The sequence below is a fragment of the Mustelus asterias genome, chromosome 2 (genome assembly GCF_964213995.1).
Source record: "Mustelus asterias chromosome 2, sMusAst1.hap1.1, whole genome shotgun sequence".
In the NCBI taxonomy this organism is placed as follows: Eukaryota; Metazoa; Chordata; class Chondrichthyes; order Carcharhiniformes; family Triakidae; genus Mustelus; species Mustelus asterias.
In genome coordinates this window covers 69,225,031-69,247,698 of record NC_135802.1, presented here as the reverse complement: position 1 = coordinate 69,247,698, position 22,668 = coordinate 69,225,031, and the positions used below count along the sequence as shown (strand labels likewise).

The window sequence follows — 22,668 nt, the reverse complement described above, 5'->3', positions numbered from 1 at the left end:
AATTGTAAATGAAATGAGGTCAAAAAAGGTCATGGTAGTGAAACCTTCCTGAATCCAAGCCAGTTCGAAATCTGTCAGATATGCTGAGAACAAGTTCTTTGCAAATACTGAAACAGCTGACATGGTAAACCGCACAAGAGGTACGAAGTGTTTTTTTTGTTACAGATCTGAGAAGCTTGATATTAGAAATTTCTGCTGTTCTGATGATGAATTTGTTCTATGAGCAAGTTTCTCCCTCATTGCACTGGGACAGAATGTTCAGTTTTATGTCAGATCATTTCAAGCTATCAACGCTAAGGTCTGTTAATCTCTGGCCTCTCTCAGTGCTTAGCTAATAAAAACCTGTCAAGTTAATACTCACCTATTACTAGAAAATCAAATACAAGCAGCCATTAGATGGTTAATTTTCTCAGAAACAAAGTGAGAGTCCGAATTTTTTTCCGATCGAGCAAAATAATGATTTATAAAACTGAATCTGGTGGTTGGTAATTAGTTTGTTAATATGCATTTATTTTTGTATGCAGAATCATACATTCAAACATGAAGGGGTCCACCAAGTGACTGTCAATGTGTCAAATATATACGACTGGATTCAGAAAGCAATCTATGTGGTAAGTATTTCTAAATGCCATGTCTTTTGCTTTAACCCAATTGTGAGCAGAGTGCTCATGCCCCTGGTCAAATCTACCAGGAGGTCAGTGAGGTCCAGCAAGGTCAGCTGAAATCTGCCAGGCCTCAATGAAAATATCATGTAGGATTGCACTTCACCTACAGCCAGTTTTCCACTGGGAATTGAAATCGGAAGACCCCACAAACTATTCCTACCGAGTCTGCTTTTGCTTGCCACCACAAAAAATCATCAGAATTGATCGGAAGGTCGGCGATACTTTTGATGAGCTACCAATCAGGTGATGTCTGGTCCAAATTGGAGAGGTTCAGCATCGTGGTGGTCTCTTTATTCAGCCAGTTCGTCGTCTTCCTTTTCAGTTCTTCAAGTGTTGAAACTCCAGTCTCTCAGTTATATGTTAGAGCAGTGACACAAATCTTGCCTATAAAATGACATTGTTGTTTCTTATGTTTATGGTGAATCATGCTACGCCCATGGACACTGACCTGGCTATGTGACATCACCAGAGTGGTGGGATTGACTGTTCTGGCCTGTTCCTGCATATGGTCTTGGCTATGGCATTGCGTGTCAGTGAATTGCATTCTGGGCTAGCTCTTGATCACTTGGGAGGGCCCTTGCAGAGTACCAGTGATCACTTTGAGAACCACTGGGAGGAATTCAGATGAATTGATAGCACAAATAGAAATAGATGTGATGCCATTACGGAGACCTAGTTGCACAGTGGCCATGGCTGGGACCTGAATATATTTTGGGCATTTGGGAGGACAGGAAGAAAGGGATAGAGGTGGGGTAGCACTGTAAATAAAGGATGAGATCACTACAACAGTGAGAAATTATCTTGGTTTGGAGGTTCCAAATATAGAATCAGTTTGGGTGTTGTTAAGAAATAACAAAGGAGAAAATCACTGGTATGAGTTGTTTGTAGGCCCCCCAACAGTAGAGACCCAGGACAGAGTATGCATCCAGAAATAATTGGGGCATGCAAGAAAGGCACGACAATTATAGTGGGTGACTTCACATCACATCTTCACATCAATTGGATAAATCAAATTGGCAAAAGTAGGCTGGAGGGCGAGATGATAGAGTGTGTTCAGTACAGTTTCTTAGACCAATAAGTCCTGGAATCAATTTTGCATTTTGTAATGTGTAATGAGGCAGGATTAATTAAAGATCTCATAGTTAAGGATCCTCTAGGCAAGGGTAGTCACAACATGATAGGATTCCACATTCATTTTGAGAATGAGAAATGTGGTCCATACTGACTGTCCTAAATAAAGGCAATTCCAAGGTTAGGAAGATAGAACTGGCTAAAGTGGATTGGGTAAATAGGTTGAAAGTGGAGATGGTAGAGAATCGGTGGAAAACCTTTTTCATTCTTTCTTGGGATGTGGGTAGACCAGCATTTATTGCTCATCCCTAATTTGATAACACTCAAACCAGATCTGTTCCATTGAGAAAGAAAGACGCGACCAGAAGGATGACCATCTCTAACGAACTCTGGAAGATAAGTGTAGTATCAAATTGCAAGAAAAGGTGTAAAATTCTGTAAAGGATAGTGGTGAGGCAGAAGATTGGGAACATTTTAGAAACCAGCAAAGGATGACTTAAAAAAAGGAGAAATTGGAGTGTGAGAGAGGACTAGCAAGAAATGTAAGCACAGACAGTAAAAGCTTCTACAATATATAAAAAAGAAAAGGGCAGCCAAAGTGAGCATTGGCTCTGTGGAGGGCGAGACTGAAGAATTAAGAATGGGAGGTGAAGAAATAGTAGAAACTTTGAACAAATATTTTGAATTTATCCACACAGTAGAAGGCTTAAAAAGCATCCCAAGAATAGTAGAAAAATGAGGCAAAGGGGCAGGTGGAACGCAGAGCTTGAACATTCACTATCACCGGAGGACAAAAAAATGGGAATACTAATGGGACCTCAGGCTGACAAGTCCCTTAAACCTGATGGCCCGCATTCCAGGATTGTAAATGGAGTGGCTGAAGAGATAGTGAATGCATTGGTTATAGTCTTCCAAAATGTCCTAGATTCTGGAAAGGTCCTAGTGAATTGGAAAAATTCAAATGTAGCGCAAAGAAGGAGACAGAAAGCAGAAAACTATAGGCAGTTTGTCTAACATCTGTCATTGGGAACATTCCATAACCCATTATTAAGAAGATAGTAGCAGGACATTTAGAAAATCATAATACAATACAGCAGAGTTAGAGTTTTGTGAAGGGAGATCATGTTTGACATATTTATTAAGGTTCTTTGAGGATGCAACAAGAAGGGTTGATAAAGGGGAATCAGTAGATGTAGTGTATTTGGATTTCCAAAAGACATTTAATAATGTGCCATATAAAAGATTAGCTGTGCAAAATTAGGACTTATGGTGTGATTGGATGTTTTTGCATGATGTGGAGATGCCGGCGTTGGACTGGGGTGAACACGGTAAGAAGTCTCACAACACCAGGTTAAAGTCCAACAGGTTTATTTGGTAGCAAATACCATAAGCTTTCGGATCACTGCTCCTTCGTCAGATGGAGTGGAAATGTGCTCTCAAACAGTGCAAACAGACAAAATCAAGTTGCAGAATACTGATTAGAATGCGAATCCTACAGCCAGCCAGGTCTTAAAGGTACAGACAATGTGGGTGGAGGGAACATTAAACACAGGTTAAAGAAATGTGTATTGTCTGGAGACAACTTGATTTTGTCTGTTTGCACTGTTTGAGAGCACATTTCCACTCCATCTGACGAAGGAGCAGTGCTCCGAAAGCTTATGGTATTTGCTACCAAATAAACCTGTTGGACTTTAACCTGGTGTTGTGAGACTTCTTACCGTGTTTTTGCATGGACAGAGGACTAGTTAACCAATAGCAAACGGCGGTTCGTGATAATGGGTAATTTTCAGAATGGCACACTATAACTAGTGGAGTGCCACAAGGGTCAATGTTGGGGTCTCAACTATTTACAATCTGCATTAATAGCTTACGTGAAAAGACTGAGTGTATTGGAGCTAAATTTGCAAGTTGTGCGGAGGATATGAAGAATTTGCAAAGGGATATAGATATGTTAATTGTGTGGGGAAAACTTGACAGATGAGCTATAATGTGGCAAAAATTGTGAGGTTGTCTACTTACGAAGGAAGAACAGAATGGCAGAATATTATGTAAATGGGTAGAGCCTGCAACATTCTGCAGTGAGGAGAGATCTAGGCAGCAAATCTCTCAAAAATGTTCTAAAACTGGTGTAAATCATGCTGGTTTTTTTCAGTGCGACTTCAGACAAGAGTCTCCCACACTCTGTGCAAAGTAGAAGTCACAATCGGGAATATAATTAAAAGCTCAGGAAGCGGTGCCCATTCACACTGTCGGCTGACAGTTCCAGACCTCTGTGCAGTGGCCCCTATCTGTCAGCCTGCAGTTTGCTGGCCCACTCGATCGCTAGCCAGCCAAGGACCCTCGCAATGTTGCCCCTCCACCCCTCTGCCTACGCCCCATTCGCGGGCCAGCCCCGACCCCCCTTGTCCCGGAATGCCTGATGTTCAGCTCTGCCCCCAGCAGTGACGACCCCCCCATCTGCCCCGGCAGAACCCCCCCTCCGGCTGAACACCCACTCCAGCCCGGCCCAGTCGCTGGCTTCCCTCCTGCCCCTATCGATTGTACTGGCAGAGTGGCAGTGGGATCTCCCACCCCCACTGATCGCCCCCGCAGATCCCGTCCCCAAGACCCCACCCCCTTGGCAATGCCCCATGCCTGATGGGCAGTGCCAAGGTGCCCCTGGGCATGGGCACTTTGCTCCTTGGGCAGTGCCAGGGGGCACAGGCTGGCACTGCCAGGGTGCCCATGTCTAGACAGCACTAACCCCCACCACCTGGCCTCCTGCGGAGCCCCTGATTGCTCCCCCTTCACTCCAGCGGGGTCATCCCTCTAGTTCCCCGAAAGTGGGGAGCTAGTCTGAACCCCTCTGGAGTGAAATACTCCTGACGGGGTGGGAGATGCAAGCGGGCCCAGAGAATTCAGCTCCGGGCCCGCTAGTCAGATTTAAATTGCATTAAAAGTAGATTTAAATCACTTACCTGGCGTTCCCGCCGGTTTCCAGCACGGCTTAGATGGCACCGGATATCCGACGCTGGGAGATGCGCGTGTGGCAGGAATGCATGCGTGAATCCTGCGAATCGGTGGACACGAGATTCTCCTGGCCCTCCGTGCTAATTTTGTAGCGTGGCAGGTGGGAAAATTGCTCCCCTCGATTTTCTGGTACATGAACCACAAAGAATCAGCTTGCAGGCACAGGAAGTGAGTAGGAAGGCATGTGGAATGTCGGTCTTTATTGCAAGGGGGATGGAGTATAAAGTAAGGAGGTTTTGCTGGAACTGTACATTGCAATGGTGAGACGATACCTAGGACATTGTATACAGTTTTGGTCATCCTATTTAAGGAGGGACATGCTTATATTGGAAGCAATTCAGAGAAGGTTCACTTGGCTGATTCCTGTGATAAAGTATATGTCTTATGAGGAAAGATTGAGCAGATTGGGCCTATACTTTTTGAAGTTTAATAGAATGAGAGGTGATCTTATTGAAACATATAGGATTTTGAGAGGGCTCGACAGGATAGAGATACTAATAAGATAGGCAGATCTGAAACTAGGGGGCACAGTTTCAAGTTAAGGGATCTCCCATTTACAGCATGAATGAGGGCAAATTACTTCTCCCAGAGGGTCATTAATCTCTGGAATCCTTTGCTCAATAGAGTAGGGGAGGCTGGGTCATTGGATGTATGCAGGGATGAGACAGACTTTTGAGTTAAGGTTTATGGGCTGGACAGGATAGTGGAGTTTTTGGCCACAATTAGATCAGCAGTGGAGCAGGCTCAATGGGCTGAAAGCCCACTCATGCTCTTACTTTTTTTACGTTCTCATGAAGGGTGCCTTCAGTGTGAAGAGAAAACTTTGTCTCAGTAAACAGTGTGTGGTGGTCACTTCTACCAATGCCATCATGGGAAGATGCAATTGTGTCAAGTAGTTTGGATTTCAGCTTCAGGTTGCTATTTGGTCATACTTGCTGCAAATTTGCACTGATTTAAAACAGGATTGCAGCCAGCGTGATACTTAGTATCTGAGTTTACATGTAAATAGTGGCTGCTGGTTCAGAAAGCAGATGATATCTGTTCCCATGGAAATCTTGGATGGAATGTCCTTTTAAGTTGTATACATTTTGAGTGGCTAAATAACAAATAATTTTGTGTGTTCTTTTGACAATAAGAAGGCCTACTAACATAGTTGTGTTTTTTGTTTCTGTAGGCTGCTGTGAAGGAATCACTCTCTCGCCTGACATTTCAGTCAAAAAGTGGTTACAATGTTGCTGTTGGTGAGAATCTAACATTGGAAATGGAATTGTTCACTACAATACGCCAACTATTAGCCTTTGACATTACCTTTGAACCTGGAATGACTCACCGTCACACACTGGGTGACCATTCACCAGCTTTCGAAAGTGATTCCCACCTCCAGCTGATGGAAGACTATGGCCTGCAGAATTGTACTTTGCGCATTCAAATCTTCCATACTTACAGCTTTGTTGGTGGTTTTAATGTTTCCATTGGCCTGTATTATGGATTGGGTGTGGTCAATGCGACACTGGCCGAGCTAATACAGGTCTATGATCCTATAAACAAAATTGATTTACTTTTATGGGATAAAATAGTGCCTTCACGAGTAAACCTGACCTTTAGGACTGTCAGTGAAGTTAATAAAGCAGGGTCACAATGTGTTTGGACTATCCAAAATGGCAGCAGCACTTTAAGAGTAGGAAGAACTGCTGACTGGTATTTCCAGTACTTATTTGAAACACCGGGGATTTATGTGCTACAAGTGACAGCTTCGAATCCAATCAGCAGTGCCTCATTTATTACCACCATTGAAGTCCAGGATGTAATTGAAGGCCTTGCTCTATTCAGTTCTAGTCCTCGATACTTACCAACTAATTCCATAATCATTGTTTATGCTCATGTGCTCAGTGGAAGTAACATCACATATACATGGACATTTTCTTCCAATTCTACAGATGTGCAAGCGAGTACACCTCTAATGATGCACACATATACACGTCCGGGAGTCTACTTGGCCGGTGTAAAAGCACAAAACAGTTTAAATGAAATAACAGCAAATGCAATCATGTTTACAGTGCAAGATCCTGTGGGAGATATTATAACAAGTATTCCCAACATCATCACAGCTAATCAAACAGTAATCATCTCTACCTCTGTAACCTCCGGCACAGGCCTGACTGTTGAATTACTGGTGAATGATTCCACTGTGTATAACACCAGTAGTTATGTGACAGATAGTTCACTGGATCTGCCTTTTACCTTTGAACAAACAGGGGAATTGCAACTACTGCTTCGAGTTGCAAACCTGATCTCTTCTCACAACGTTTCAGTAACTTCACTGGTGGTTAAAGAAATTCATGTTGTTTCCATAGAAATACAACAACAGCCCATTGTTGGGGAAGATGTCATTCTTATCGCAAAAGTTAATGGTAAGTTTTAATAAAAAAAGATTAAAACTGACAATTATTCAATACTGAACCAAGATTAAAGTATAACTGCAATAGTACCCTTTCTGATTTTCCTCACCCTACAATTCCTGATGTGGAAACAAGAAATAGAGAATTTGTTACCTGAAGTTCCATCGGCCCATAAACATGAACCTGATAATTGTGTATTTTTAAAAATGAACACACACTAACAATAGTATTACACAACATATAAAATATTCTGCAATTGAAAAGCACTTGGGACAGGTTTGGGTCAGGTTTCTGTAGATTCAGTTTGTAACATTTCTTTCAACTCTTACCCACCATATGTGAGCAAATAGAGTTTTATTTTAATATTTGACTGCCCATTTTTATTGACAAAACTTTACTTAAATTACAACATATATAATTTGATTTTAAAGCATCAGACAGAACTCATTGCAATCAGCCTTCGCCAGAATTGAATTTAGTTACATGGGTTTTCATCTCCTGTGTCCGATTGAAAATTTAGTCCAAACACATATCAAGTCATCATCTCCTTTTCCTACTGTAGAAGTTGTGAGAATACATACAAAATAAGCAATTTGTGGCGTTAGTGAAATTGTTTTTTTTTGTTTTTCATTTGAACACATGTTGTGACGGTTCATTTTCTGCATTAATTTTCAGAATACCTGTGGAAAAACAGAGCGTACATATACAAGTGGACTCTGTTTCACAACCAGACAGTGACAACTGGTAATCCTGTTATAATGTACAGATGTAGAAAAGCTGGGCTTCAGTGGGTTGCTTTGTCTGTTTCTAATCTAGCATCAGAGACCTCAAGTGAACTTGTTTTAAATGTTTCCAAATTGGGAAGTGGACCAAGACTCACTCATTTCACCAACATGGCGGCTGGACAAGCTGTAACCTATACATTTAAGGTAATATTTTCTATGATTGCTGAAATATTCTATTGTAAATCTGAAGTGTATTAAAAACTGAGACCCTTAATTTTCCTGTGCTTGTAGTGATGTAGGAATGGGAAGGTATCTCCTGTAGAGAGCAATCCTCCCTTCCTCCCTTAGTAAGGATAGCGAATCTCCTGAAGTTTTCTGAGAAGCTAAGATATGATCAGTTTTACATGGTCTATGGATAAGGTTGCCAAATCTGGTTTGGTGCAATCCAGGAGGTTTCATCAGTTAGTAGGGAAAGCTGAGGTAGTCACATGTTCAATTTAGCTGCTCCAAATATGTTTTATTGCCCACCATGTACAGTGCGCTGCATTCCCATTTCAACTTGGGGGACAAAGGGCTCTTTGTCATGCATTTGGATGACTCTTAACTGTCAACTAAAACACAGCTGTTTTCATCTCCATGTCAAATATTTTTATAAAGAAAAAATGATTGACTTCTCTCCAAGCTTGGAGCAATAGACTTGATGGCCGGGATTTTATGACCTCATTCGGACGAGGCTCGTAAAATCCCGCCCAAAACTAATGGAGAATTCTGTTCTGCGAGCCTCGTTCGCCCTGATTCCGGGGCAGGTGTGCCGGTAAAATTCCGGCCGATGATTCATATGGCTGGTTCTCACTTGGTCATTTAAAAAATTTTCTTTAACATGCTGCTTTTTAGTGGCAAATGTATGATAATGTGCACAATGTCGTTGCCTTCATCTTAAATTGTACTGTTTTTATACAACTCCCTTGTAGAGTTCCACTTTGGGAGTAAAGATCATTTTTCAGTTGAAGCAAGTTGGGAATACTTGTTCCACGGCATGCATGTGTAATTCAACCCCCATTATAAAATCATTCATTCAGTATTTATTTTTCAAGATTTTTGTTAAACAGATGGGCATAGAATTTAAGGTGGAATCTGTTTATGTGAACTTAATATGTGGCAGCACCTCGACTGGCAGGTGTGTCTAACTGCAACACAAAAATTACATTGGCATTTTTCTTTATAGGCTGTCAGTTTAACACATGGGTAGCATTCTCACCCCTGAATCAGAAGGATGTGGGTTCAAGCTAATTCCAGAAATATGAGCAGATAATCTAGTTTGATGCTTTAGTGTAGTACTGAAAGAGTGCTGCACTCTCAGAGGTGCTATATTGTGGATGGGACAGTAAACTGGGTTAGTTCAGTTGTTATTTTCAGAAGAGTAGGGGAATGTTTCTTGTTTGCTGGCTAACATTTATCCTTTATCAGATCTTAGGAGATTACCTGCTCATTTACCTTATCACTGTTTTTGTGGGAGATGCTGTACACAAATATGTGCCACAACATTTCCCTACAGTAAAAACAGTCATTATTGCTTTAAATATAATTGCTTCATTTCCATCACTGTCTTTCCTACTCCTGTTTTGTTTTTTTTTCTTCTCTTTCGCTTCTTGTCAAGTGGGAGCTGATACATAGCATTGTTGGCAATTGAGTCTCCATTGGGCGTAGCCTGCATCTGCAGTAGAGTTGGAGGGAAATGTGAACCTGAGAGGCTTCCTTCCCACCACTCCCAATCAACCATATTTCCTACACCCAATCTTGCTACTATCTTATTTCCTGCTCCTTCAGCTTCCCGCTATCCCAACCATTCCTACAAGTCATAGAGTCATAGAGGTTTACAGCATGGAAACAGGCCCTTCGGCCCAACTTGTCCATGCCGCCTTTTTTTTTAAACCCTAAGCTAGTCCCAATTGCCCGCATTTGGCCCATATCCCTCTAGACCCATCTTATCCATGTAACTGTCTAAATGTTTTTTAAAAGACAAAATTGTACCCACCTCTACTACTACCTCTGGCAGCTTGTTCCAGGCACTCACCACCCTCTGTGTGAAAAGATTGCCCCTCTGGACCCTTGTATACCCTTTGTATCTCTCCCATCTCACCTTAAACCTATGCCCTCTAGTTTTAGACTCCACTACCTTTGGGAAAAGATATTGACTACCTAGCTGATCTGTGCCCCTCATTATTTTATAGACCTCTATAAGATTGCCCCTCAGCCTCCTACGGTCCAGAGGAAATAGTCCCAGTCTATCCAGCCTCTCCTTATAACTCAAACCATCAAGTCCTGATAGCATCCTAGTAAATCTTTTTTGCACTCTTTCTAGTTTAATAATATTCTTTCTATAATAGGGTGACCAGAACTGTACACAATATTCCAAGTGTGGCCTTACCAATGTCTTGCGCAACTTCAACAAGACGTCCCAACTCCTGTACTCAATGTTCTGATCAATGAAACCAAGCATGCTGAATGCCTTCTTCACCACTCCGTCCACCTGTGACTCCACTTTCAATGAGCTATGAACCTGTACCCCTAGATCTCTTTGTACACTTGCTTCCACCAACTACTTGCTCAACCTGTGCATCTTCCCTTCCCCCTTGCTTTGCTATCTTCCCATTTACTCCCCCCACCCCCCATAGGTGGGTGATGAAGGTCAGAGGGCCCCTTACTCTCAATCTGCTTCTTCTTTCCTCACCAGAATTACAATCTTACTTGTTTTTCTCAAAAAGGTTTTTATTTTTCAAAACAAGGTATGAAAAGTTGGTAAGGCAAGTTGTTGTTTTGTTGCCTTTCCCATTATCTATCTTTGTCTCTCATAGTTTATTTAAAAAATTAATTGCTCTTTTGACAGTTGAATGATTATCATGAAAAAAGTGACTCTGATGACCCGTATATTCTCCCTCTGCTGCATGGAACAAAAAACAGTGCAACAAGTGTTTGCTTAGACACCTCTCTCAGCTCACCTCCCCCTCTCCCCTTCCCCATTCTCTGCTTTTTTTATACCCTCCATTTCTCCCCTTGTCACTCTTTATCCTTCTTTCTCACATTACTTGCTGCCTTTGTTTCCCTCTCCCTGTAGCTCTGTCTCACTTGAGTTATGCTCTAACTCCTTGTTAAATATTATAAATGGTAAAGTGATACAGCATTGATATTGCATCTGCAGGAGGTATTGTGAATGTCATTCAGTGACCCGTGTTTCCTTTGCTCTCCTTCTCTTTCTCTCCTTTGCTCTCCTCTCTTACCACCTTTGCTTTGCTATCCTCTCTTTGGCACAGTGGTTAGCACTGCTGCCTTATAACACCAGGGACCCAGGTTCGATTCCCAGCTTGGGTCACTGTCTGTGTGGACTCTGCATGTTCTCCCTGTGTATGTGTGGGTTTCCTCCCACAGTCCAAAAGACATGCTGGTTAGGTGCGTTGGCCATGCTAAATTCTCCTGCAGTGTACCTGAACAGGTGTCGGAGTGTGGTGACTAAAGGATTTTCACAGTGACTTCATTGCATTGTTAATGTGAGCCTACTTGTGACACTAATAAATAAACTTTAAAACTTATCTCCTCCATCCACCAATAATAGATGTATGGTTTGATTTTCTCAGAGCTCTGACAAAGAGTCATCTATACTCGAAACATTAGCTCTGTTCTCGCTCCACAGATGCTGTCAGACCTGCTGAGATTTTCCAGCATTTTCTGCTTTTGTTTCAGATTCCAGCATTTGCAGTAATTTGCTTTTGTCAAATTTTTTTTTTGTTGTGTTTTCAGTTTATAAATGTTTTACTGCCTTCTGTTTTATAATTTTGTATTTCTGTTTCCGTTGTCAGGGGTTTCCAACCTCTGGCCATCCCATTTTGCTTTGTGTTTCATAATGCTGTTGTCAGCTTCCTTTCATCTTTTAGTCTCCTTTTTTTTACAGAACATTTTGCCAGACATGGGTGAAGTCATAATTCACTTTGGTGATGGAAATATGACGAACATTTCTGCTTCCAGTTACAATAGGTACAAGAGTGACCTTTTCACATTTAATATAAACTGAGACAAACTTGTTGAACAGGAGGGAGAATCCTGGCAGAAAAACAGTACATATATGTGTAGAATAACCAAAGAATGACTATGTGTTAGCGGTGCAGTTGTGTAACACAATAGTTTCTGTTGTTTCATGAATGTGATTCACTGGGCATTATCATCTCATTGGTGTCAGTTAGTAGACAAGTAATTAAATCTCTTTCCTTTTCAACCACTTCTTGTGTTTCACCCAAGGACATTATAAAATGAATTTGATGCCACTGAGTTTAAGATGATTACTTCAGACCAATTGTATTTCTCAGATTCTCATTTATAATGATAATGCTCTTGACATGTTCTTGCCTCCTTTTCCATATTCAACCTAACGATTCACAATTTGCCTGGCCAAAGGAGATGTAACTACTTCTCTTCATTCTGACAGCTTAGCTTTGAATCACTTGACTTGTGTCTGCTGTCATTGAATCTATTTTTTCTTCTTATTTAACATTGTCCTCATATTGATCAAGCTCCTCCTCCATTCTTTTATCTGCATGCACTTCTTTCTTAAACCTTCCAAGTTCCAGGCAGGCTGAAACTCTGACCTTGCCAGCGGACTTCAATTCCATTGCCTGGCTGTCTCTGACATGTGATATAATATGTATTATATCATACATATTATGATATGCATATAATACATGATATATACATGATATATATATATATATATATATATATATATATATATGCTATATATATATACATATATATACATGATATATTATACATATAATCTCAGTGGCCAGGATGCCTTCAACTGCCTCGCTGCCACTCACTGAAATTCCCTGCATTGCCTCTGAATAACTTTCTCTTCTTTTAGCAAACTCCCTAAAGCTACCACTTGGGATTAAGCTTTTAATCACATTTTCTAATCTTACTTCTTTGATTTGGCATCTGCTTCCTCGGGCCTCACTGAAACACTTTGGACATTTTTCCATTTTAAAGGTGTTGTACACATTTTTCAGGTGTATTGTATTATCCTTCTGAAGAGGAAAAATCAGCTAGAATATCCACTCCTGACCATTAGCCATTTGTCACTGCTATAAGGTAAATGCTTGGATGTGACAGGTGGAATTCTCTGCTCACAGGGCTTTGACTCTATACTGCCTGAGAGGGTTCCCAAAGGGAGATTTTCTCAGAGGCAGTCAATTCAGAGGCTGCCTCATGGTCCGTCATCCAATTAAGCAGCCCTATTATCAAAGGTGGGTATTGCCACTGTCAGAATGGGAAAACGAGGGATGCCTCCATCTTGAGGGCCCTCTGAAGAGATAACAATTTAACAAAATAAATGGTGGCTGCAGCTGGGAGGGGGGTACTGGTGGGCAGGTTAGTGTAGGAGACCTTGTAGATCCCCCCTAGGTTAGCAGCAAGCAGGCCGCCTCTAGGCTCTTACTGACTCTGGTCCTCATTGGTGGGCCCATCTGCTGCCACAAATGAGCAATTAATTATACACATTGATAATCCACTGCTGCCGGGCAGGTAGCCTCTGCAGGTACTGAATCTTGCCACAGATGGGAATGCGCCAGCCCTCTGTCCCAATGCCAACACCCATGAAATTCCTCCAAGTTCTGACTTCAAGCCCGCCCCTTTGGGACTTCTAAAGTTCTGTCCATCGGAAGCTTTGGATCAGGTTTGGCTATTAAACACCTGAACGCTTACTGTCCTGGTCCACATATCTAAAGGACGACTTAAGCTAACAGTATTCAATCCCTATTGAGCTGTGAACACTGAAAGACAAAGTAGGTAAAGATTGTATATTCCTTGGGTAAATTTTAAATATAAAAGTCAACATTAGATATGTGGGTTTGATGTAAAATCAATACTGCTAAAAGTGCAAATTCTAAACTAAAAGGTGTTATTTGTTTCTTCTTACCAGTTGTCTAATTTACATGTGAAGTCTTACTTGGGGATTGATCCTTTTCCATCAGTGGTTGTTAAAAGTATAGAATGACACATGAGTTAATAAACCCAAATGCAAAATTGCAGATAAATTGCTGCTTAACATTGCCTAATTGTTACTTCCTGATTTGGATTGTCTTGTTTTGTGACTGACAAAAATCTTTCATAGTTTCAGCATCAACCACACTTATCCATTTGCGGGTATCTATAGTATTGATGCCTTCTTCAGTAAGAAAGCCGTTCCACTATCTTCAACCATTGTCATTCAAGATCCTGTTCGAAACTTGTGCCTTACTGGCCCAAGCAATTTGAGCATTGCTACAAGGTAAACTTAGGAAATTCACACTTAATAATAAGCGTGATCCTCTGCAAATAGAGGGGAGTCAATTTAATTGTTTCTGGAGTATATTTGAAATGACAGACAGTTTGCTGCTCATATATACCATTGACGTTACTTTATACATTGTATCTGGCTCTTTTGAAATATGTATTCTACCTCTGATAATTAAAATGTACAGGATGCATTTATTTTCTATAAGTACCAAACTTCAGTCCAGTAATCTCAGTTTATAGTGGACTAAATTCTGCACGAATGCTGAAAAAAGTGTTCCTGATAAACAGATTGACTGGAAACTGATGTAGGTGTAGATTGTTGGAGATGCCTTCATGATTAGTGAATTTTTCACAATATGAAGTAACCTGACAATGAGAAAGGAAAACACGGGAAAGAAGCTGATAAAGTGGAAAGTGAAAACAAATTTGAACAGCTACAGCTTTGCCCATGGATATTTAACACCAGACTCATTTTGCCCCCAAAGTCACGACGTTGCTTTTGAAGCAATTGCACGGAAACCATTCAACTATTGAATGTCCTGGTCACTGCATATGTTGCAGTCCAAAAATAACACTTTTAACAAAGGCCTGTTCCTCGATATTGACTAACATGAGGCGTAATGCAAACATACTGGGATATTGATTCTTCTCATCACACAAGAGACTGCAGCAATGGTAATATAATATGGAAGAGAGAGGTTTCATTTTGTCATTATTGTATATTCATTCAGAAAGCCAGAATTCAAAACTATGCATCAAATAACAACTCACTGCCAAATTAAGTGCTTCTTTTTCCTTCTGTATTTGAAACCTATAGGTTTTTGCCAGGTGCCTAAAGCACCAGCTCTGACTATTGCCACAAAAATTTGCAAGAAATGCCAGGCATACTGTTCTTCGATTAACAATGCGTTTGTAGAATACCTAAGAGTCTAGACAACAAATATGTTGAATGTATTATTCCCTGCCATTAGTGAATTTGAGTGAGATTATATCAATTTGTTGAGAACAGGAGCCTGAAAATGAACAAGCACAAGTCCAGTTGGAGATGCCTTCAGCGAGGTGATATGTACCAGTACTTCCAGTACAAAATAATTACTTGACAACAGCAACAGCCATGTATTCAGCTGAGATGAGCTATTAACTAGAGCAATAATTTCCAACCTTTTCCTTTATGTGGACCACGAGATCATCATCAAAAGCTTTTGCAGACCACAACTTACGCAAACCGTTTTAAACAGTTTTTTTACATAGTGTTGGTGGCGTTTTCGAGGTGGCCAGGTACCATCAGAAATTTCAGACAGTACAAGACTCACGAAGCCAATGTCTCAGTTTAAAGACATAATCTTTATTTTGACCAGCAGCCGCTAGGAGAAATTATCAAGAGGGTCGGGGCAGCTACCGAGATGGAACAGCTAGACCTCTCCAATGAATTCTAATATATACAATTCAAAACATATCAATTATAGATTTTCTTATCAATTACTCCTGCCCTCATTAACTTTAAATCAATCATCTTCAATATACATAAATCAACAATAATATCTGCCTTATACTTTAGCCAATCTGGCATAATGGCATTTCATTAGTTCTTAAAATCCAGATGCTAACTCCTGTCTTGGCTAACCCCACTTGCCTAGTAACCTCAGACGCTAGTCACAAAGTTCAAAGTGAATGTTCCCATAAGTTCCCCTGCAGGTCACTGCCAAACCAGATTAACACATGATTCCACGTCTGGGCATGCATCCATCTTATCTGGACAGTGAATAAACCTTATTCATTAAATTTGATTAAGTGTTCTGAATGTTCTTACCATTGGAAACTCTACTGATAAAAACAGCCATTTTCCATGGTTTCAGTATTCCCTTGGAATATGGCCTTGTCCTAATACCCTTCACCATGATGCTTTGTGACAATCTGCCCTTGGTTGAAGTGAACAATGATTCTTAAATATATATTAATATATTCAAAATATCAGCATAGGTGTTTTTAAATCATAATCACTTATTTAAATTTCTTACTGCATTTCATATTTTGTAAACTGCTTTCTTGATAGCTTATAAGTCTGTTTTAAAATCATTTAACTCAATGCTGGTAGTTCTGTCAGTGTCTTAATATCTAATGGTTTAAAAATTGCTACTAACCTATTAGGATTTCTCCCCCTTACACACAGCCTTTGGCTGACAGGAGTCAAATTTATGTATCAACAGGTATTGAAACACTGCTATTTCTAATAGCTTATGATGCACACTCACAAATACATTGCACTCGTCACAGCACAATTATCTGCAGTAGGCCTACCGGTGGAAACAGATGACGCTTATTTAACGTGAAGACTGATATTGTTTCGCAGACATCAAACACTGGATGTCAGGTTCCAAGGCTGACACATAGTCTCAATAGGAGATCAGGCTCAGTGCTAAGTTTATGCCGATGCGACCAGCCCTGAAAATCCAGTTTCGCAAAGGCAGGTTGTAGGAAAAGGAATCAGAAACTTGACTGCCTTGTCGGACAGTTCTGGGTATTCCGAAACAACTTTAAGTGAAATGTTAGTCAGGTAGTTCTGAGAAAAATCCAGTTTTAAAGCACTGTCACAGGACAGTTCCACAAGGCTTGCTCTCTCGGGGTCAGGCTTTTGAGGATGTCTTCATCAAAGCTCGCAAAGGAATTTCATATCCAATTGAACTTTGTGCTGGGAACAGAGAAGTACTCAGGTAGCTGTGTTTTGAAGCTTTGCAGATGCTCTCTGATGTCATGTTTCACACTGTTTGGAAGCTGCATTTCTGCCATGGCCAGAAAATCTGACATTCACAAATGAGTGATAATTTGACTTACCAAGTCGTTTGGCCCACATCTCTATTTTCTTGATCATCACTTCTATCTTGTCCTGAATATGGAAAATTGTCACTGATTCTGCAATGAAATCATTGCTTAAGGTTATCTGCAGATTGGGAAGCACTGTTTGACTGCCCGGGGTTGATAATTTTGCACAGATTGATGCTGAACTCTGTTGGGTCCTTTCATCACCATCTGCAAACTCTGAACAATGATGAGTTAGTTGACCAGATTGAGTTTCTGTTGGAGGTGGAATTTATTGACCAAAGTGCTTAAGAGTTGTGGCTGTTGTGGCCGGCTCTGGACTTTAGCTCATTCTCTCTTAACCTTTCAAACAGATTCAATCCACGCTGCTAAGAAATTGAACAAAGGGTCCATGTTGGGTGGTTTGTCATGAGCTTCATCTGTGTGTTTACTCGAGGTGACTTTCTCCAGCTGAAAATTGGAAAACAATCTGTCATTTAACCCAATATTCCTGTTCTCCTCGAGATCTCCATTATCTCACGCCCAATTTGCAATCTCCACATTTTGATCTGATGAGTGATCAACTTCCTCAAGGAAGTTGAGCTGCATTGACTCATTGCTTACCTGTATGTGCTCCTTGGAGTTAATAGACAGGAAGTCTATCTGTCTCTGGGACCTGGTAGTCACTGTTGCACCTTCCTTTTTTATCAAGATAGCTTTGCTGCTCTTGCTTCAATTCTCCAACTGTATTGCCAATTTTAAGAACAATTTCTTCAGTCAGGTCAAATCTCTTTGTCGTTACATATTCTGCGCTGTGCAAGATCCCACTGGCAGCACAACTGAAATCACATAACTGGTTGTCTGGCGTGGCAGTGAAGCTCGAGACACCTTCCATCCATTTATCCTTCATCCCTTTTGAATCAGATCATGTGGTTCCAGTTTGCTCATGTCCCTTAGATTCCGAGAGAGAGCCAGCAGTGGCACTAATGGCTGGCTCAGTGCTGCAGCCGGAGGAACCACCTCCATGTGCGAGAACACAGAAGCATGGCTTTGTAGCTCACCTTGTAGAACCAGATGAGGTGTATGGATAAGTAATATTATGAGATGGCACCGCAACACTTGTCAAGGCCAAGCTCATTCTGGTATCTTTTGTAAGACTTACTTTATTTCTGAAGTCTGCAGTAGAAGGCATTTCTATCTGTCCTGCTTAACCTCATGAGCGACTGAATCTTTGAGATTCTGTCCTTGTCACACAGCACCAAGTACGCTGAATACATTTGCAACTTTTTTTTCACCTCACTTTTGTATAACTTCATGTCTTCAAGAAAGTGTTTGTCTATACGAGGTGCACGTAATTGGACGTTCTTACCCCCATGGATCACTTGCAGTACCTTTGTGGACCACAAGTGGCCCGTGGACCAGGTTGGGAACCACTGAGCTCGAGCTTTCTCATTTCTCGAATACAAGCAAACTAATTTATTTACCACTGAAGGTGGGTGGAGGTAATGTTTTTGCCCCTGTTTGTGAAGAATATATCTCAAAATGTAATGGATGGATTTCAGTACACTTTGGTGCACAGGATATAACCCAAGGATGAACTTATTAGTTTTTAGTGATGATGAAGATCTGGATCCCAGAATTCTTTTTAAAGGATCCATTAAGAGTGAATTGGTTTTTTTCTTTGAAATGTTGTAGGTTGTTTTGTTTAGTGTTGTGCATTGACTCAGTGCTATGGTGGAATGTTTCAGCTATCAAAATGTGAGCAGCATTTTCAGAGCAGGTGTTGGATGTCAATCCATCTGAAGCCTCCTCATTGAGAATGAAACTCTTAACAAAAACACATTTTTCAGCTTTGTGTTTACAGAGCATCAACAAGGCAGGGGAAAGCATCAAGGAAGAGCTTCTTAATTGTAATTATTGAGTTATATCAGGAAAATGAGGAATTATGATATTTCTATTTTGGTAATATCGCTAGAATTCTTCTCATGTGCTGGAAAACAGGCTGGAGGGAGTGTGATTTTTGTAATTGGATTAACAGTTTCAGTGACTGCAAAGGTCAACAATAAGAAGTCGTTTGATATGTAAATAAATCAAATGGAACTTCAGTAATAATTTAAACATAGATCAAGTGCTATAGCAGATGACCTCTACAGTAACCAAGGTGTTTTTGCACAGCACTATAAAAAGGGAGGCCATGGCCTAATGGTATTACTAGACTAGATCACTAGACTATTAATCTGGAAACCCAGCTAATGTTCTGGGCACCCAGGTTTGAATCCTGCCATGGCAGATGGTGGAATTATAATTCAGTAAAAAATATCTGAATTAAGAATCTAGTAATGACCATGAAACCATTGTCGATTGTCGGAAAAACCCATCTGATCCATTAATGTCCTTTAGGGAAGGAAATCTGCCGTCCTTACCTGGTCTGGCCTACATGTGACTCCAGAGCCACAGCAATGTGCTTGACTCTCAACTGCCCTCAGGCAACCATTCTGTGCCCACCCCAGTCCAACGCCAGCATTTCCACTTCATGGCTTCCTCAGGCAACTACGGATGGGCAATAAATGCTGGCTAGCCGGCAACATCCATGCCCCACAAATTAATAAAGAAAGAAAAACAATGAACTACACATTACTATAAAACTGGTTGTTTGAATGTCATTGTAATGCCAGTATAGCACATAGGTAAGCTGGTGCTGAGAACAGGATAAACTTTTCTTTAAAGGGACAGTTCAGAATCAGTGGCTGCAGGTGGACCTCTCACTCCTCACTTAGGAGAGTGTCCTGCCTGAGGGAGCTGCCAGTCAATCTGCTCGTAATTTTAATCTAATTTACTTCCATTTTTTCCTCCAGTCCACTTCAACCTTCTGTTGCAAAATGGAATGCTAAACTTGGGAGTGGGTCAAACTATATCTTTCTATGGCTGTACTCGGATGGCATAATGAACTATACACTTGCAGGTCCAAACCAGGTATGATATATCAAAGATACAAACTGTAATGACAGTGTTTTGAGAATTGAATCTTTATTTCCCAACAGAAGTCTTGCATTTAACTTGTAAGTGCCAGTGTCCACGTCACTGAGTTCCTGACCTAATGCTGCTGGAATGTATCAAGTGGACAAGGTTACTCTTCATAATGAGGTATCAGCAAACTGCAAAGTAACCAGGAGACCTTCACCCACCTTCCCACAACCCATTCCAGCCTCCCATCCCTCTTATGCATATCCTGGTAATCAATTCAGAAGGAGTGGAGTTTATAAATCAGCTGTTGAACTGCAATTGGTGAAGGGCTCAAATAGATCAAAGAGGACAAGCCTGAAGTGCAGAAAAGGAAGGCATAAAAATTTAATTAAAAAAAAATCTTTGTATCAGGATAATAATGCTGCACTTTAGTTTATTAAACTATGCTTGCTATGGTTTGATTGTTGAAGTTATGCATGTTAATAAAAGAATTCTCATGATTATCATTTTAAAGATTTTCTTAACATTGAAGTGAGTATAACAGGTTAAATGCAAGACTTCTGTTGGGAAATAAAGAATCAATTTTCAATAACATTTATTAATTGCCATTTTAAATTGTTCGATTTTCACCTTGGTATTTAAAACTTTCTTCATTGAAATCAATAAAATGGGTATTTTTATGAAAGCATTTGCATTAAATGTTGGATCAGACACATTAAAAATGTTAGAAATTGAAATGTTCTGGTGAAGTTAGTTCAGTCCATCACCAGTTGATCAAGGAGTGTTGAAGGAGGACCACTTTCAATGCAAGGATTTGACCCATTCCATCAGTTTAAATTCTCTTTCCTAACTGGCAGAAAACAAATTTGTTTTGATGAGCTCCCAACATTGCTGAATACTCAACAGTTATTTAGCGATGTAACATATTTAAATAAATGGCTCTCCAATTATTATCCAGGAATCAATATGTTTGACCACTTTTAATCAGTGTAGCTACTTTGCAGATTACATCATGTGATCAGCTTTTGATTGGCTTTCAATTTCAAATGTCAGGTTTCCACAGAGTGTGAGGAAGTCATCCAATATCAGAGTTCTCCTATCAACAGGACGAATTAAAAATTATTTTGGCAAATTGCTGTCAACCAAATGCTATAATTGGAAATGCTCCCCCTACACCACTGTTTCTTGAACTTTCATATCCTTAAACTCAATTGTGGGATCACCTTGTTTGTTAGAACTATATTATATGATAAAGGAGAAATGTGTTTTTTTTTCACTATGTCCTTATTACACCTTTTGAAACTAAGGCCCACAATTACAAAGCATAATTTAGAATCTTAACCAGAATCTTACTCTTTGCTTTCAGTTGATTATGGTGATAAACTCGACTGGTTTCATACATATTGAGGTTGTGGCACAGAATGAAGTGAGCCATGCTAGAGCCAGCATGACCACAATTGCTCAGTATCCTGTAATGAGTATTATTATTACTGTGGCTCGAGTAGCTCTGAACAAGGCCAGTAGCATTGTGCTTCAAATAAAGCCCAAACAAGACTACATCATTGCAATTGATTATGGGGATGGAACGAACGACCTTTTCAAATCACAACACCGTGATTCACAAACCGGCTGTTTGGATGCTTCATTTCATTGCTTGAATTTTGTTTTTTCTCATACGTACGCTGCTGTTGGGCAATACCATTTGAATGCTACAGTTTCCAATAATGTCAGCACTATTACATCAGCAGCCATTGCTGTTGTTGAGGAGCCTATTACCGGTCTTAAATTGATTCTGAATTCACCAAGTGTGATCAAGTTCAAAGACTACATTAATGCAACTGCATCGGTACAAACTGGCACAGAGGTTACATTTCAGTGGATCATTTCAGTACCTCACTCCAACTCATTCACTCTTACTCAAGAGTAAGTATACACTGATATATTAATATATTCATGTACATGCTATTTTTATTTGTATCTGTAAATATACTTAATTGTTTGGGATGAGTGTAATGGACAGTGATGGTCTGACTGACATCTTCTGGTTGAGTACTCCAATCGAGAGTAATCATTATCAGTTTGAAATCTTAATATTTTCTATAAGGAGACTAACATTTTTAAAATTCATGAATCCTGATGCTGTTCCACTGCTCCACAATATAATTTGTAAGAAGTTATATCCTGCTCTTGATATCTATGAGTTTGTCTATTGAACTGCTTTGAAGAAAACTATCCTGACTTCAAATTTACAGGACCAATAGTACAGCTTAAATATCAGAAAAATGCCCATGTGTAGATTAGCAGAAAATGATGGTATGTGATTCGTGTCAGTGATTTTCAGCAGGTTTATTTGGTAGCACAAGCCACAAGCTTTCGAAGCGCTGCCCCTTCATCAGTTGAGTGGGAGCTGTGTTTACAAACAAGGCATATAAAGACACAAACCCAATTTACAAGATAATGTTTGGAATGTGAGTCTTTACAGTAATCAATTCTTAAAGGTACAGACAATGTGAGTGGAGAGAGGGTTAAGCACAGGTTAAAGAGGTGTGTATTGTCTCCAGCCAGGACAGTTAGTGAGATTTTGCAAGCCCAGGCAAGTCGTGGGGATTACAGATAGTGTGACATGAGCCCACACCATTGTCCGCAGCAAACTACCCAGCCTTCAGGAGAACAGTGACCACGACACCACACAATCCTGCCACAGCAACCTCTGCA

General features: G+C 40.4%; 1 long non-coding RNA gene across 1 annotated transcript; it reads left to right on the top strand.

Moving 5' to 3' along the window:
* Nucleotides 1-14,163: 14,163 nt before the first annotated feature.
* LOC144503454 (uncharacterized) lies at nt 14,164-21,506 on the top strand. The gene is made up of 3 exons (XR_013499482.1): nt 14,164-14,185; nt 19,845-19,962; nt 21,320-21,506. It is a non-coding gene; the product is annotated as an uncharacterized LOC144503454 (long non-coding RNA).
* The last annotated feature ends 1,162 nt before the right edge of the window (nt 21,507-22,668 follow it).